Source organism: Electrophorus electricus, chromosome 7, assembly GCF_013358815.1.
Source record: "Electrophorus electricus isolate fEleEle1 chromosome 7, fEleEle1.pri, whole genome shotgun sequence".
Classification (NCBI taxonomy): Eukaryota; Metazoa; Chordata; class Actinopteri; order Gymnotiformes; family Gymnotidae; genus Electrophorus; species Electrophorus electricus.
In genome coordinates, this window is record NC_049541.1 from 20,661,099 (window position 1) to 20,680,420 (window position 19,322).

Here is a 19,322-nt window from a genome sequence, read left to right on the forward strand (position 1 = left end):
TGTCTAGTGCGTATAAAAGTCTCCACTGCTCTGCTTCCAAAACTCCTCTGACATCAACACCATCAGGAGAACTGTGCAGTGGGGGCTTCATGGGTTTCCAGCTGCCAGCCTTACATCACAGAGCATAATGCCAAGTGTCGGAGGAACTGGTGCCAAGCACACCACCACTGGACTCTGGGAACGTGTTCTGTGGAGTGACAACTCACGCTTCTCTAACCGGCAGTCTGATGGATGAGTTTGGGTTTGAGGACTGCCAAGAGACTGTTACCTGCCTGACCTCATATATGGGGATACGGTGTTGTTTTTCAGGGGTCGGCCGAGACCCTTTAGCTCCAGTGAAGGACCTTTTCGGGACCAGTTTGAGCAAGGCCCGTTTCTGTCCCAGCATGTCTGTGCCCCTGTGCACAAATCAAGGTCCACAAAGGGACGGTTGGGTGGATTTGGTGTGGAACAACTTGACTAGCCCACACAGAGCCCTGACCACAACCCCATCAAACACCTTTGGGATAATCTAGAATGGACGATGCGAGTCAGGCGCTGCTGTCCAACAGCAGCAAACATCCGCATATGCAAAACTGTAGAGAAGCAAACAAGGTTTCCAGAGAGACAGGATGTTTCAGACAGAGGCCCTTCATCAGCTGTGCAAGCAAAGTGCTTCTGAATAAGTAGTAGGAGGAGCCAGTTTATATATGAAACAGCAGATGGGGATATGGATCTCTATATATGGATATATAAATATATATATATATACACACACATACATATGTAAGGTCAGTAATGTAAAGGGAGGAACTGCGGTAGAAGAGGGAACAGTGTTGCTGGTTCCACAGTGCCCTCTCTCTCTCCCTCTCTCTCTCTCTCTCTCCCTCTCTCTCCCTCTCTCCCTCTCTCTCTCTCTCTCTCTCTCTCTCTCTCTCTCCCTCTTTCTCTCTCTCTCTCCCTCTCTCCCTCTCTCTCTCCCTCTCTCTCTCCCTCTCTCTCTCTCTCTCTCTCTCTCTCTCTCTCGCTCTCTCTCTCTCTCTCTCTCTCTCTCTCTCTCTCTCTCTCTCTCTCTCTATCTCTCTCTCCTTGTGTGTTCGTGTGCCATTCTCCTCCTGCCACACTAAATCAGTTAGCGCATAATTACACCCTCGCCACTCAGCACCTTCATTCACTCTAATTGCGTTCTGTAATCACCACATGTGAGGCTAAATTTGGCCTTCAGACATTCAGAAGCCACAACATAAATGCGTCAGGCTTGATTTTGATGGTACCCCACAGACGTGTGTTTCTGTCTCCGCGGGCTCCTGTAACTTCTGATTTATTCACAGTCGTTGTTGATTATTTTTCCTTCGTTTGTATAATATTGTCAATGCAATGACCCCCCCCCCACCCCCGAGGAAACTGAAGCACTGAATCACTGAAATGAAAATGGAGTGAGGAAACAGGTTTGGCAAATCGAAAGAGCTATTGGAAGCTCCTCCCAACCTCCCTCAGCTTTGTAATGAATTTTTAATATGTAATATTTTCATTTCAGAACAACAGAGCTCAAATATTGCACAACTTTAGGAGCTAAATACCACAACCATTTCCTCCTCGCCTGACGCTCTGGGAATCAGGTTGTTTTTTTTTGCTTACGTGCGGACTGGAGGCACTTTTCACAACACGGGAGAGATGCCGAGATGCCAAGTGTTTTAAACATCCCACATCTGAGTAAAGGCAGCAGCCCGCTACGGACTGTAGACACACTGCTATCTGTTTTACATCTGTTTTGTGCTTTTCATCTTAACTCTTAACATCTTATCTCTTAAGTTGGAGGTCTTGGAACCTTAGCGCACATGTCGTAGCACATAACAGTAAAAATCAAATCTGGGTCCGGTAGATCTTATCAAATCATACAGAGGTCAAATCCATCTGTGTAAATAGTTAGCATAGCAATTCTCTTTGGTAATTTATTACTATAAGGTATTGTTTTATTACTATAATTACATTTATGACCTAGAATAGATTTTTTAAGAGCCAAGGCATTATGATGCAGTCAGCGCATCCCAGAACACACACTACTGCCACAGAGAGCTTGTAGCCTTAGCATTATGGTTTTTATCTCCTGTTATTATTCTGTGCTTCAAAGTGCAAAAATAAACGTAAACACTTAATACTGTATTGCCATTATATTGATATTGCGTTTACACTTGATGTGATATGGCTAGAATTTTAGCGTTGTTATTTTGACAGAAATATTTTTTTTTCTGTCTATTGGATCCATCTGATGCCATGATTCATCTAAACACTCACAGTCTGCTCATCTGGAGTGATGTGATTGGTCAGGGTGTTCACAGCACACAGCCTTTTTAAAATTTTGTATATTACAGCCATCTGCGATATAATTTATTTATTTTTTTTGCTAAGGCCAGTATTGCAATAATGGCAAACAATACACTGTTAATTCATCCATTTTGTAAACCATTAAATCCAGGTCAGGGTACCAAGGTGTTGAGGCCCTTCCCAACAGTACAGGACACAAGGCAGGAGCCAACCATGAACAGGTCGCAAGACTGTTACAGGGGGCGTGCACACACACACAGCCAATTTAGAGACACCTGTTGACCCAACACATGTCTTTGGAATGTGGCAGGAAACCAGAATACCTGGAGGAAACCCACACAGCCACAGGGAGAGCGTACAGGGTCCATGCATGGAACCCAGGAATGGAACCCGGAAATGGAACCTGGGTCACTGGAGCCATGAGGCAGCAGTGCTAACTGCCTCACAGTACCCCGTCCAAATCTAACACACACTCCCACAGTATCTATGTTCAAAGCACTTATAGTAGATCCAAGATCAGAGATTATAGAGCAGTGATGTTGTGTGGCAGATACAGAGATCATCGGGGGCTTTAAGGGGGTAGAAGACGCTAATAATAAAATGTGGGCCAGCTCCCCGATGCCAGTAGGAAAGAGAAGTGTGTTGGAAGCTATTACACACAGCCAATCTGTCAGAAGCAGCAAGAGTGAGGCCCTGATCTGGAGACAGTGTTCACCCAGCTCATCCACACAGTCTTTTAATGGGTTAGACAGCGTCCTGTTAACTGAAGAACCACTCAGTTCCCCCTCAGTTTGAACCAGTTTGAAGATAATTGGATGCTCCTGCCGCCAATGCCTGCACGTCATACTGTAAGAGTACTGTGCATATGGGTACTGATGGAAACAATGGCCAGATGTTACGATCATCCGGATGTTAAGATAGTCCGGATGTCCGGATGTGTGTGTAGACATTTGGGAGATGCTAAAAAAGATAACAAACACTCAACCAAACAAACCTCCAGTATGCATATATGCAGTGCAGGTACATCAAGATTTAGTGTGAGTCCCCTATCAAAGACACATGTAATATTCATACATAATGTAGAAGAAGGATACTGACTTAGAAGAGATAGAGGTTGTTAAGTGTAGCTAGTACATGAAGGAACACGTTTTTAAAGTGGTCTGTCTAAGACAGCAGTGGACGTCCATACTCATGTACAGGGCACAGGAGTACAATGGTAAAATAGCGCAGTGATTAATAGATATATAGAATCGTACGCCATATGCATATGAATCGGGGTATAGCGCTGCAGACGATTCAGTGCAATATTAGCAGTACTGGCAACCTGGCATGATGCCACTGTCAGCCCAATGACACAGACATCAGATCAGAGCCTTGCTTTAGGAAGCCAGCGGCGTGAGTGTGGTCGTTTTGCACACCTGCCTCTCTCTCCTGCCACCAACTCAGCCCTGCCCCTGCATGCTGAACTGCATAAGGAATATGCCAGAAAATAAGAACCAATCATCTTTAAAGAAAAACGTGGACAGCGAGTTCTGGCAATGACATCACTCTGAGCGGAGAGCCCGCGGGATGAAAGAGAACGCCTGATGTGAGCAATGAGAATAAATTTGCTTGGAGACCTTGACTTGATCATGGCCCTCAGAGCAGGCTACAGGAGGCGCACCTCCTCAGTCTTACGACTAACACAAGACACTTTATATGTCCTCCCAAAACCACAGAATATGTGAACTAGTACTAAACTTAAGAATGAGGTTTATTCACTAGAATTTATGTCTAGATGTGAGATTTATCACAGAAATGCAATGCAGTTGTTTTTTTTGTTATTGCTTCTGTGTTGATTTTGTGTTTGATACATTATTACGTAGTTATGTAAACTCAACATTTTGATGTAATAACATGTTAATTCTTTAATTGTAATTTTATTTCAGATTGCATGTTTTTCCCTCAGTCTTGACTCAGACCCTGTTATGGTCTCGGTACCAGTACCATTTGTTCTTGGTCTGAACTCTCACTTTAGTATGGAGCTTGCCTGCTTGGTCTTGCCTGAGGTCTTGTCCAACGTTACACTGCTCAAACAGAACCGTTCCTGGGATGAACACTAGGATGAAAAAAACAGAATAATGTTTCATTGCTTTTCATCTGAATGCACTGTTCTTTCACCTTCTAATAAATGCTGTGTTCACCACACCAGTATGTAGGCCGTGTTGCAGAGAGCCTAGTGTCGCTTGACCTTAACTCTGACCTGTTCCTAACACTTCATGGGAGAACAAGCAGTACAGCGCTGTCAGCACAGAAGAAGGGAACATCCGGTGACATCGGGGACACTGACGCGGTAAGGGCAGACAGTCGGCTGGACACGTTGCCGAGGCGATCATCGGTCGAGAATCACATGCGACACCGCAGATGAGGTGTGTGGATTACAGGTGTGTGATGCTGAAGTCACAACAAACTGCTTCCATGTCATAGATCCCAGAAGTATGACATCATCACTGACATGATGTAACCATGAATCATTTAACAACCCTTCTTGCATCATAGTTATTATCGTTTACTGCTGACATCCTGCAGGTATTTGTAGTAAATACTAATTTAATGAACTATGAATATCCACAAGCGCATGATGCTAGATCATAGGTGATCACATGCCATGACAAGCAAAGTTCATGGAGTGACCATGTTATTGTACTGGAGCGATACCTGTGTTCCCAGCATGCTCAGTGAGAGACACGCTCACTAAGAGGCAAGTGAGAGAGCAAGCCTGAGATGTGCATAAAGCATGTTTCCATGCCAACGCAGCCTATGAAGAAAGGGCGATGATGGGTACTTATCCACAACGATATGTCGAGAGCGTCATTTCAGGTCACACGGCCGGTTCAGAGCCGGGCTGCTTAGCTGTCGATGCGGCCAGAGCGGGGTGGGGCTCCCTCTGTTTGTCCATCTGTGGACATGGATCGAGACTCCGAACACACACTTACACGTCCACGCAGGGGGTTTGTGTTCATCTCATGCACACCACGGGGCTGAGAGAGAGAGAGAGAGAGAGAGAGAGAGAGAGAGGGAGAGAGAGTGTGTGTGCGGGAAAGATGATGAGAGGGGGAGAGAAAGAGAAAGAGATGAAGGGAGAGAAAGAGGGCAGAACGGAAGAGATGGAGGGAGAAGAGGAGAGAGAGAGGTGGAGAGAGAGACTGAGATAGAAGTGGAAAGAGAGAGAGAGATGGAGAAAGAGGTAGAAAGAGAGAGAGGTGAAGAGAGAGCTAGAGAGAGAGTTGGAAAGAAACACCCAGCCCTGTTGGACATATAGAGGCTGCCATGAACTGGAAATTGGCTGTGTGAGACTGATTGAACCCAAGGGCTAGGAGTTGACCGTCTGACTGGTTGGGTGGAACTTTTTGCCTCCAGGCAATGAAACGATCCCCAATGGGGACTCATGCAAAAAAGCAAATATGGTTTTCACAGCACACTCAACCACTAGGTTCAATATTTCACTATATTCAGCCTATATAATACATCATTACCCATAGAACATAGGAAAAAAAAAATATATATATATATCCAGATACATAGAGATACATACATATACCCAGATACAGACAGACAAGAAGGTAATAGCTAACCAACCAGACATAGTAGTGGGGGATAAACAGCAGAAGAGAGAAGAATTGGAAAAGATGTGGTTCCCGTGGCAGTCAGAGCACTAGGGGCCGTGACCCCCAGACTGGGAGAAGGACTCCAGCAGATCCCAGGAACAACACCAGAGATCTCCGTGCAGAAGAGCGCAGTCCTCAAAACAGCTAACAGGACCCTCAAGCTCCCAGGCCTCTCCAGGTAAGAGAGAGACCTCCCGGAGGTCACACGGAGCTTCTGGCTCAGCTCAAGACTGGAGCATTCGAGCTTGAATGAAGACAACAGTCTCTGGTAGTGGCTTCGACGTGCAGTGAGACAGCAGAGATTGAAATAATCAGGTAGGCCAGTGCATGGGTGGGTTGTTTAATTATATTTTAATCTGTAATGTTAAACATGCAAATGTATACACACACACACACACACACAGAGTGACCTCTGATCGGTGATGAAGTCCTCTGTTCTGATAGGGTTGTGTGTCCAATATTATCAGAGATGAGTGCTGCTTGCTTCAGTGCCTTCGATTTCAGCGTGTCTCCTTGTTTCTCCACGACTAGTATCTTCTGAAGCCTCAGTACAGGAAGTGAATGCTGAATCTTCTCTGCTCTTCTGACCTCGGTGGAATAAGTATAAGTAACTCAGTGCAGTAATCTGCATACAGCAAACACCTGCTCACGCTATCAACCTGTTTAAGACCCAAGGACAAGTTTACAGAGCTGAGCTTCTATCCAACATACATTCAACACTGGAACTATATCAGCAGTGCTCTGTTCTTACAAGCCTCCTAAACTCTGAAACAGTGTTCCAGAGAAAATTACGAACGTGAGCTCTGTTGTTGTTTTTTTTTTAATACAGATTAAAGACTTAAAGACTAGGGTATGCTATATGTAACTTTTTTCATTTCTGTAAATTTTATGGTTTGTGGTAATTTTATTTTGTTAACATATGTTTTTGTGATCACCTTTAACAACTACAACAATAATAATAATAATACACTCTCACCATTATGGCCAAATTGTTCAAAATACAGATGCATGGTAGCAAAAATAGCAATGAAAATGTCAACAGTACAGCTACAAAGCTGCAGTCATTTTTTGCTGATTGGGTTTCATTTGAAACCAGCACATCAACAGGACTTTGTACAAGCTTGACTGTAAAACGACAGTCAGTGCAGCCTTTGTTCCGCTGTGTGCAGGGGCCTGTACACCTCTGTCTCCAGGTTCTACGCATCTGTTGAGTCTTCGAGGGAGAATCGAGATGCTTCACTTCAGTCCACTGTGGATAATGTGTTCCACCAATGATACTCGTGGCACTTAATTCCAGAGGGAAAATCTACCTAATCCAGGCAGCACAACGGAGCTCTGGAATTAGTGGAGCACTACGTGTGGATATGTGGAAACCTCATTCTACTATAAAAAGAAAGCATAGGCAAGTGTCAGTACATAACAAAACCGATTTCTGAGATATCTGCCACCCAAAAACACTTCAGAAGATAAAATCATTGATAAAGATTCCAGTGGAGGAACAGAAAGTGTGAGGAACTTCGGTTCTGGTTTGTATTGACAGGTCTTGTGAGATTTTTCTCACCTGTTAGTGACACAGAGATGTAGACTGCCACAGAGATGTAGACTGACATGGGGATGTAGACTCGCATGGAGGTGTAGACTGGCTCTCTGTGTCAAAGATGTAGACTGGCACAGAGATGTAGACTGACGTGAATGTGTAGACTGACTCTCTGTCAGAGATGTAGACTGGCACAGAGATGTAAACTGACATGAAGATGTAGACTGGCACAGAGATGTAGACTGACAGTTTCTGCCTGTCTCTTTACCCTCCCCCAACTTACTGACTCACAGCTCTACCATTTGGCCTCAGGTTACACATGCAGCACTATAGCTGAAAGGGCTTTTTGTCACACGGTGCGTTCCCTGGGTTTCCCCATAAATAACCCTTACGTGTTATTTTAGATGGAGGGACCCTCCACAGCAGCCTCGACAGGATGTATCATTCTGTAGGGATTTTCATGTGTTATATTCTTATATTTAGTGTCTTAGTGAACATCTGATCATCTGACTCATCTTAAACACACACATGCTTTCACACACACACACACACACACACACACACACACACACACACACACACACACAGAGACACGCATACTCACATGCACACGCACACACACTCTTCGAGTCACTCGTCACATTCTCCATAGCTAGGTGCTGGTAACTCAATCATGGCCCCTTCCGCCCACGATTCTCCTCTTTCGCCAAATGTCATATGTGAAGCGTCCACCACCCCGGGACAATGACAGGCATTGAGTTTCCACGCGGGACTTAGCAACATCTAAACTTAGCTCCAACTCATGAACAGGAGGCCGCCGTGTAAACAGCTGGACAAGACGGAACCCCCCCTACCCCTATCTGCCCCTGCACCTTCTGAAGGTAAAAATAGGAAGTTTCTCCCAGCAAAAAATCTTCCCTTTCCCCCTTCGGGCTCTCAGAGGTTAGAATGTTCCGTACATGGAATGGAACAGAGTCTAGCAGGGACAGGGCAGATTGCTAGTGTCCACAAGTCCTACACCTCCACACAACACTGGATATGAAGGAAGCTGGCATGGTGTATGCTGCCAGCCCGTGGACACAGCGTTCCAAGTGGAAACTCGCTCGCAAATAGCAGAGACGAACAAAGCTGGAATATCTAGACGCCCCCTGTAGATATATCCATCTTTACTAGAACGTTAACCTCACACATCAGTGTAGTTAACCCGTGTGCCTTCAACTTACTTCATTCAGTGCCAACGTATCTGAATTTCGACGCTTCTGAAATGTTTGTATACAGAGTGAAAATTAAATGTATGTTAGTCATGACTAATTCTTGCGAAAACCAGTATATGCCTGCTGGAAGCTGCTGGTTTGGCTTATAAGTGCCTGGGGCTGTTACACCCCCTGCACATTCCCCTAAAGATGGGTGTAAGGAAAAGAGAGAACCGGACCTTTCTGCTCCTTGTTATTGTCTGATCTCCCCTTCGTCAACAGAGCGGACTTGACTGGACACTGAAGGTCTCCTTGACTTCTCTGAGAAATGGCAGGAGATGCGCATGGTAGATGTGTTCGCAGCGGGTTAACACGTGTACGTGTGACCTTCAACCCCCCCAGAATGACCAGAGCTTTGTTGGTGGGCTGTGGTGAGACTCAGGACGTCATAGTGATCACATGCCTATTGTCACCGCCTCTGCTACACAATTATGTCTTAAGTGTCAGCCTCTGCTACACAATTATGTCTTAAAGGCACATCAACACAAAACTCAAAACACGTGGGCAGATAAAATTGGATGTAAGCTATCCAAGATAAGTGAGTCTGATATCATTTGCATTATGTCGTTTGAAAAGTTGCCATTTTTGGGAGAAAAAAAAAGTTTTTTTCATACAGTATTTTCTTAAGAACAAATCTCACAAAGTACCTTTTTGTCCAGAAAGCTGCACCTCAGTCATTCCAATGCTGCACTAACTGACAAATCAGGAGGATGTTTTTGGGACAGGAGTGACATCAGGCTAAGCTAACGCACAAATACTGATTTTTGGTTCATCTAACTTCATGTCTTATTCCTGAACACACTCGTGCACTCTTAGTGCAAACACTGGGGGTGTTTACACAGGGAGCTTGCGGGCTGAATTAGGAGTGATTACATAACCACCTGACACCCCTTTCTTACCGTGAGACCCAGTTTTGGTGTAAAGCACACAGAGTTCTGTGCTGCGCTGTCCACTGTTCAAAGCAGCATGCGCTTCCTTGGCCATATCCGATAGTGTCGTGCATTTACCGTGAGGTATGGGAACCGGTGCATAATATGGACAAACACAAGGGCATATGCATATGTACTGAGGTGTTAATGCGTGAGAGAGTGATGCTGGGGTGTATTTTGGATTGTGCATGTGTGTTAGCAGTCCTGCCTATAGTAACACATGGAAGTGTGTGAGTGTTTGTTCATGTGTTGATGCATGACCATGAATATGGACATGAATGTGTCTCTCCTTTTGTGCGTAGGGCACATGATGTGTATGAAGAGCTTAGCAGTGTGAGGATGGTTTTGGCATGGTCTGAGCTAGTCTAGGTGTCACTCATGAAATATTCACAACCACACACATACGCACATATAGACACTAACGCACACACACACATACACACAAACGTGCGTGCACACAAAGGCTTGAACATGCCACGGCAGATGGTGTGACATTCGAACAGCACAATCCAGGAGTCTATCAACAGGATACAGAAAACATTTCTCACATGGTAGCAGGGGAGGAGGTGCATGTGACAACAATTACGCAAACAATCTGCCCCCTGAACGGGGTTGGGTTACAGCGCCACCTAGTGTTCCTCTCTCATGGTGTGTGCTTGCATACGGGTGTCCTGTTGCACACAGTAATTCACATTTGGTTTTTGGGCTAGTAACTATGGAAACATGGCACATTTACAACAAATAAATGACACAATAGAAAAGCTTTTTCCTTCACTTGTACATGTGGAGATCATGATGAGCAATGAAATGAGATTTGAGAACTCGTCATCCCTTCTTTATTTCTCCTTCTCTCTACCGCTATTTCTTCAAACCGCCTCTCTCCGTATCTGCTCTGTACCACATAAGGAAACCAGTATCGGTTTTCCACTGAGCCGACAAAATGATTTTTCAATATATCTTCATATGGTGCTTTAAAATGAATCCCACATGATTAACGTGGGAGACAGAGAGCAAGAGAGAGAGAGAGAGAGAGTAAAAACTGCAGTGAAAGGCAAAAGGTTTCCAGAGAGACAGGACACTTCGGACAGACGTCCTTCATCAGCTGTGCAAGCAAAGTGAAGGACGTCTGTCCAAAACGTCCCGTTTCTCTGGAAACACTGTGTACGTCACGCCAATTTTTAGTATCTTTACATATTTTACTACAGTACACTGCAGATACTCACCTGTAATTTTCTTCATATATATATATATATAGAGTGTGTGTGTGTGTGTGTGTGTGTGTGTGTGCGCGCAGTGTGTCACGCAGCTATGCTGAGAGAGCGACCATCAGCTGTATGTCCTGGTCCGAATAATGAACGAGCTGTCCCAGGACCGGCCCTGACCAAGAGTTTACTGCCTGCAGTCGCTAACCTGCCTTTGTGCCTGTGTGTGTGTGTGTGTGTGTGTGTGTGTGTGTGTGTGTGTGTGTGTGTGTGTGTGTGTGTGTGAGTGTGTGTGTGAGAGAGAGAGAGAGAGAGAGAGAGAGCGAGAGAGAGCAACACCGAGAAAGACAGACAGACAGAGAGAGAGATAGAGCAAGAGAGAAAGAGAGAGAGAGAGAGAGAGAGAGAGAGAGGCGTGGGGATGTACACTATGACGTGGTTCACCACGATGCCTTGTCCAGTCCAAACCGGACACCTCCACACATGACGTTATTCACTGTGAGGATTACAAAACCCAGCAGAGTCCTTATTTGATCAGAAATGCTGCATTTCATAATTTGTGAGTCATTAAGCAGGTAGCCAGAGAGTAGAGTAGAGTAGATAGACAGACAGACAGACAGACAGACAGACAGACAGACAGGCAGGCAGATAGACAGACAGACAGACAGACAGATTCATTGGTTGATTCATTGGTTGATTCATTGGTTGTTCAGATATTTATCAGTTCTCTCTTATTCACTGACACTACAACCCCTTGCCCCTTGTATCATGTACAATAACCTCTACAGTTCATTTTTAGTAACTGGCTGATGCAAACAGGGCCTTTAATGTGGTTCCTGCTACGTGCAGGAGCAGAGCATGCACGCTGCACTCAGACTTTGATGTAATGGGACTAGGCCAGAGCCCTAATGCTGATTTAAAGACTACAGCAGGCAGCAGAGGTGGCCAGGGATGGGGCTCAGCCACTGGGAGCCCTGCAGGCCGTCGGAGTGCAGGAGGCAGGTGCAGCGTTAACTAAACAAAAGAAATAACCTCAGCTCATCTGTCCATCCCCGCCTCCCTTCCTCGGAGGTCTGATCCTCGCCCAAGCAGCGTTTCCCATTAAGCATTTCTGCAGCCTCCTGGGAAGCTGGCTAATTTAACAGGTTGAGATCCCAGGCCCGTAACACCTTTCACCTTGGGTGAGCTTTAACGCCATTTATGGAGCGTGGGGAGGGTGTGAGGAGCTGTGGAGCGGTGCACGTGCCACTGCCCTGCGCCCTACAGAGAGACGACAATAATCTCATCAACCCAGCGGAGAATACAAGGTAGACGGCAGGGTGGAATTTGATGGGCTGAAAATAGCAGTGCATAGTGTGTGTGTATGAGTGCGTGTGTATGTGCGTGTGTGTGTGCGTGTGTGTGTGCGCGCGCGTGTGTGTGTGTGTGTGCGCGCGCGCGCGTGTGTGTGTGTGTGTGTGTGTGCGCGTGTGTGTGTGTGTGTGTGTGCGCGTGTGTGTGTGTGCGTGTGTGTGTGCGTGCGTGTGTTTGCTTAGAAAATGCTGCATAGGTGAGGATCGGACTGCTGACAGAACAATGAATTCATGAAGCAAGGGTTCATGTTTTGTGCGCATGTGTTCCTGAGTGTGTACGAACAGCCATGTAGTAGGTGGAGTCTGGAGGAGTGTGTGGAGGCTGAAAGGTGGCGCACCATGGGCAGGGTGGGGTAGGGTGGGGTGGGGTGGGATGCTGTCAGTAGTGATGTGGAAACATGAGAGCAGCTCTCAACGTTCTGCGATTATACCTGCATGCAACAGGAGTGTTGACGCCATCATCACGAGAGAATGAGAAGGATGGGGGGGGGGGGAGAGAAAGAGAGAGAGAGAGATACAAGAAGTGGCCTTCATACACCTCAAAACACTCACACAAACACACACACACACACACACACACATACAGTTGCAAGGTTGTAAGGTAAAAATGTGACAGACCTGTCCAGCCAATGGGAAAACAGCAACTGCCCGATCACTTACAACAGCAGACTTCCCATCATCCCCTTCCGGTGGTCTGGCGTTCATGTCCCTGATGGCCTTTTTGAATGTCTAGGACAGAGGACAGATGAATGCACTGCAGATGGTATCACGTTTGGAAAAACCCACATTCTCGAGCCCACTCATAGTGCAGTACACCGAACGTGGGCGTCAAGTTTATTTTACAGATGTGGCATGTGACAGACAGCTAATTTTCTCCAATTATGCCCCATCATGAAGAGCCTATTAGTTAATAGCAGTTTATAGCAATGTGTACAAAACATGTAAGAAAATTTGCACAGGCTTTTCTGCAGAAAGCACGTTTCATATACTAGCGTGCATGCTCGCACGTACACACATAGACACACACAGACACACAGACACACACACAGACACAGACACACAGACACACCCAGACACAGACACACACAGACACACACACACAGACAGACACAGACACACACACACAGACACACACACAGACACACACTCAGCCAGCACAGAGCCCTAACAGACAGCCCCTTCTGCCCCCTTTCTAGCTTTGCGAGGAATTGTGTGTTATTCGCCACATGCTGTGGTTCCATGGAAGTGAAATGACTCCTCAAAAAGCAGCCTGAGCGCTACGGCATGCATAGGCCCGAGTTTTGTCGCCCAGGGAGATGCACCTGCTGGGAAACTGGCATGAGTCCCAGTTGTTTAAATTGAATCATATTCCGAGGTGTGCTGAACCCTGGGATCCTAACACACTTAACACTGTTCTGTTGAACAGGATGCACGTGCGAGTGTGTGGCATGGGTAAGGCATAACGGAGTTGGCACAAACAGCAGACACGTGGTGTTGGTGGTGGGCACTGCATGAAATGTGCTGATCCCTCGCGTGTGAGCCACTCTGCTGTGAGAAGAGTTCCGACCAAACAGCGAGTGTGTGCACCAAAATCCCCCGGACATTTGTTTTAACCCAGAGAGTGTTCGCTTGTGTCCAGCTGGACTAAAAACGACCGTAGTGAGTGGACTTTCAGCACTATAGGTGTAAATTCAGCAGCGTAGACCGGTAGGGGTACATTTGTCTGTACATTACAGGTGTAAATTCAGCAGTGAATTATAGAATGTCAGTTTTTTGCTGACCATACCATGGGTACTTTTTGGCATCATTGGTCTCCCACGTCTGTGGTGAAATTGCCATGGTAATGGTGAGAAATGCTACAGGTAGTAATGTAGATGACAAAGAATTATTCTTCAAAGCAACAGTACATTGGGAAACCACAAAAAATAACTGAATAAGGGCTTATCATCGGACTGCCTGCCATTATCTCGGACACCTAGAAGGTAAGTAAGATCTAGGAACAGTAAATGCTTGGGACATGAACTACATCCTTCTTTGGAAACGTTAGTCATTTGACTCCATTGTACAGAAGATAAAGAAAAAAGCCAAAATATTGATGTTTAGACATGTGGTTAAGCACATGTGTTAATGTGTCTGTGTGCAATGAGGTGTGTATGTGTGTGATGTAAACAGATCTATAAGTGAGATAGTTCTGACAGGGAGCAGCTTGCAGAGTGTGAGACCCAGAGTGATGAATGAGAACATGGAGGCTTGTACAGCAGTGACTAGCAGGAGAGAGAGAGAGAGAGAGAGAGAGAGAGAGAGAGAGAGAGAGAGAGAGAGAGAGAGAGAGAGAGAGATGGGGAGAGAAACAGAGAGAGAGAGAGAGAGATGGGGAGAGAAACAGAGAGAGAGAGAGACAGATAGATAGAGAGAGATAGAGAGGGAGAGAGAGAGAGAGAGAGAGAGAGAGAGAGATGGGGAGAGAAACAAAGAGAGAGAGAGGGGAGAGAGAGGGAGAGAGTGGGGGAGAGAGACAGAGAGAGAGGGAGAGAGAGAGATGGGGAGAGAAACAGACAGAGAGAGAGAGAGATAGGGAGAGAAACAGATAGAGAGAGAGTGAGAGAGAGAGGGAGAGAGTCAGAGAGAGAGAGAGAGAGAGAGATGGGGAGAGAAACAGATAGGGAGAGAGAGGGAGAGAGAGACAGCGAGAGAGTGGGGGAGAGAAACAGATAGAGAGAGAAGGAGAGAGAGATGGGGAGAGAAACAGAGAGAGAGAGAGAGAGAGAGATGGGAGAGAGAAACAGAGAGAGAGAGGGAGAGAGAGAGAGAGAGAGAGAGAGAGAGAGAGAGAGAGAGAGAGAGAGAGATAGGGAGAGAAACAGAGAGAGAGAGGGAGAGAGTGGGGGAGAGAGACAGAGAGAGAGGGGGGAGAGAGAGAGGGAGAGAGAGGGAGGGAGGGAGAGAGAGAGGGGGAGAGAAACAGACAGAGAGAGAGAGGGAGAGAGTCAGAGAGAGAGAGGGGAGGGAGGGAGAGAGAGATGGGGAGAGAAACAGATAGAGAGAGAGGGAGAGAGAGAGCGAAAGAGAGAGGGAGAGAGTGGGGGAGAGGGACAGAGAGAGGGGGGGAATAGACAAAAAGACAAAGAGACAGAGAGAGACTGGGAGAGAGAGAACAAAAGAGGGAGAGAGAGAGTGGGAGAGAGTGGCAGAGATAGAGAGAGAGAAAAAGATAGACAGAGAAAGAAACTGTGAGAGAGAGACAAAGATAAAGACTGGTTAGCTGGCATTAATACTGTAAGCATTGTTTATTATTATTACTCTTGCTGTTGCTATTGTGATGGTTATGATCATTATTAAAATGATTAGTATTATTGGTGGTGGTGGTTGTTTTGTTGTAAATGTAATTGCTGATGTTACTTTTATTAACGCAGCTACTGATCAGCTTTTGAATATATTAAAGTTAATTAATTTTCTGAAAGTGAACTTCCAGTGCTTGGGAAAACTTTACTTTTATGCCAATAAATCCAACTTGACTTGGAGAGAGAGAGAGAGAGAGAGAGAGAGAGAGAGAGAGAGAGAGAGAGAGAGAGAGAGAGAGAGAGAGAGAGAGAGAGAGAGAGAGAGAGAGAGAGAGAGAGAGAGAGAGAGAGAGAGAGAACACTGGTCTGTTGGCCTGTCCTTGGCACTGTCCGTCAGTATTGATTGCGTCTCCATTTTATTTAGCTTCTGCCAAAACTCACAAGGCCCTGTTGACAGAAGCCAATTACCCCTCCTTTCACCTGCACAAACATTCTCTCACTCCAGTCTCGTTCCAAATCAAAACACACCGAATGACCAAAAGCACACTGACTCCCTCCCGCACGGGTCACACCCTACCTATAGACAGTGACGTATGCGTGATGTGGAGCTGACAGACTAGATCTTCAGCCCACTGCAAAATTCACTTCTAGTTCACCAACAAGGAGCACAGAAGCCATTTACAATAATTGTGTGTGTTTAATGTGTTAACAGCCAGGCCTTTGGATGAGATTACAGCTGAGCTCCATGTGACAATTTTGCACGCTTAAAAAAAAGTCTAGACTGTGATTTCATGTTGCAATGAATAAACAGGGATATTTCCAGTTACTGTTTCTTCATTCTGTTATTTTGGTGCAATCAATTTCTCTCACCTGTCTGTGAAGCTTTGTCTCAGACGTCTGCAGGCCAGTCGTCCTTTTGTGCCATTTTGTGTCCTTTAATCAAGCCCTAACCTAGCCTGTCCGCTCTAAGTCGTTGTCAGACCACTCTGGACTTCCTGTTCTGTCTTGATCGGTATTCTTTTTGGCAGGATTATTCTTATTGTCTGCACAGTATTGTCTACATGATCACATTACACTATGTTACATGTTGACTACATTATCATTGATGTCTACATCCCGACACCAAAACAGAGCACATGGCAGTGCGTCGCCATGGGAACTGCAACACCAGAGGAGGAGCAACCATAACACTGGATCCCTGTTACTTGGTTTAGGCTCTAGTATTCCTCATCCGGCCAACAGCCGTGCTCGTGCTAAGCTCACACGTGCACTATTGCTTCTTTGTTGGTTTGCACCAGCCTAATGTGTGCTTTACTGATATGACATTTCTCCAATTATTTTGGGTTTCCACTATTCAAGGATTGTGAATCTGACAGGCTCCACCCTATATATATATATATATATATATATATATATATATATATATATATATATATATATATATATAATCAAATTAAATTTGACATTTTGATATTCTGTATTTCAGCTGCTTATAGTAACTCTACAATTTCCATGTAACCTAGTAATTATGTAGGGCTAAATTATAAACAAATCATCTATAGCAAATGTTTTTAGATGAATACAGAAAGAACATCACAACAACAACCCGAAAGTGCCCCAATCTAGTTACTTCTAAACTGCAGTGCATATGGACGTTGAATGTATTAGGTATATGTCCCCCAGATGTTCTGATACCTACATTACTTCTCTTAGGCGTCCAAGGCCAAGCGCTCTGATGAACCTGCCAGTCGGTGTCTCAGTGGTAATCTTACAGGGTCAAAGCTCTCAAACCATGTGACTGGACTGGTCATCCTGCACTGACCTTTGGAGAAACTGAAGTAGGACAGTAATATCTAAAATTACTCCATGTACTTAGCAACTGACCCCCTAACAGCCAATGAATCCATTTAAATGTATTGCATACATTTAAGGTCTTATGCTAGGGAAAAACCACAAGCGTAGCTTCAACCATACTGTAATCAGTGGTAACCAAAGTCATACACGCCCGCACCAGCCGATCTGCCCAATCAGAATAACCCATTTAACCATGGTAGTTAGCTAAACCATAAACATGTGGTCAACTCTCTGACTGGAAAATCAAATCAGTGGCCTACTTAAGAGATAATCAGATCACGCCTCCTGAGGCTCCACACTCTTAAAGGATAGGTTAGCTTTTCAAACTTATATGCATGCATGGGCTGACTGTACTGATTTTAACATTGTGAAAATAATAGAAATATATTTGAGCAAACTGCAGCCTAAGCTCAAAGTACTGACCCATTACCAGACAATGTCTGATAATCAAAGTGGTGCTAAAAACTGCATAGGTTGGAAACAATCAGACACTCTGACAGGAAAAGGTCTTAATGAAAGGCACAATGGCAGGGGCAGAATGGGACAGAATGGGGTAAAATGGGGCAGAACAGGGCAAAATGGGTGCTGTGATTCACCCCACAGTGTGTCAGCTTAGCCCACAGCAAAAATACAAGCTTACCTTCAACTTCTAAAGGAAAAGAGATTGCCAAAGCCATGCCCTCCGTCTCTAAATGGACATACCTGCAGAGAGAGAAAAAGGCTGGTGTGAACTGGAGCAGAGTTAAGAACAATTGGCCATCAGTCGCCTGCCGTGCATGGGGATTGGTGAGACTAAGTACGTCATTTAATTAGTGTAATGGTTATCAGTGAAAAATAACCAGGAATTGGAAGAATGGTTTGGCAGAACCGAACGGCCTTTTTTTGGCAGGCTCTTGACTACTCTGTTTTTAAGGTCTGGACAGATTACAAGCAGCTAAGGGGGAGGAGGTAGCCAGATCAGGACTACGACGTCACCTTCTCCCAGAAACACATCCCTTCCTCAGACCGCCTTCTCTGGCTGCAGTTACGGTCACCATAGAAACCGTTCCCAAGGCTCTGCAACATTGGCGAATGGAAAGAGAACAGTGGGGAGGACGGAAAAAAAAAAACTTATAGAGAATCCTAGACAACTGTGATAATGTAGAGAACCCTAGACAACTGTGATAATGTAGAGAACCCTAGACAACTGTGATAATATAGAGAACCCTAGACAACTGTGATAATGTAGAGAACCCTAGACAACTGTGATAATGTAGAGAACCCTAGACAACTGTGATAATATAGAGAACCCTAGACAACTGTGATAATGTAGAGAACCCTAGACAACTGTGATAATATAGAGAACCCTAGACAACTGTGATAATGTAGAGAACCCTAGACAACTGTGATAATATAGAGAACCCTAGACAACTGTGATAATGTAGAGAACCCTAGACAACTGTGATAATATAGAGAACCCTAGACAATTGTGATAATGTAGAGAACCCTAGACAACTGTGATAATGTAGAGAACCCTAGACAACTGTGATAATATAGAGAACCCTAGATAACTGTGATAATATAGAGAACCCTAGACAACTGTGATAATATAGAGAACCCTAGACAACTGTGATAATGTAGAGAACCCTAGAAAACTGTAATAATGTAGAGAACCCTAGACAACTGTGATGATATCAGTTCTGTAGTGAAGAGAAGTGTTGGATTCCTGCCCTGCATCACTTAAATGGCTGCCCTGCTCTAGTTGTTGAATGGGAGACTGTGAGAGAAGACCATTGTGGGCTTGGTGCAATTCACTTTTCATTAGACTGCTGAGCCAGAACTGGAGCTGCAGCACTTTGAGAGACAGCACACTGAGGGTACTAGAACAGGCAGTCTTCTGAGAGTCCTAGAAGCTCCGCTGAAGTCAGACTCGGCTTGGCTGGCTGCAGAGTAAAGAAGGCAGTCTGGTAGAAGGAGGTGTCTG

General features: G+C 45.2%; 1 long non-coding RNA gene across 1 annotated transcript; it reads right to left on the reverse strand.

Annotated features, from left to right (window-relative positions):
• Positions 1-5,889: 5,889 nt before the first annotated feature.
• On the reverse strand, positions 5,890-18,055 carry LOC113584580. Its single transcript, XR_003411417.2, has 3 exons — positions 18,000-18,055; positions 12,843-12,953; positions 5,890-6,534 (listed from the first exon to the last, which is right to left on the reverse strand). It is a non-coding gene; the product is annotated as an uncharacterized LOC113584580 (long non-coding RNA).
• Between the last annotated feature and the right edge of the window lie 1,267 nt (positions 18,056-19,322).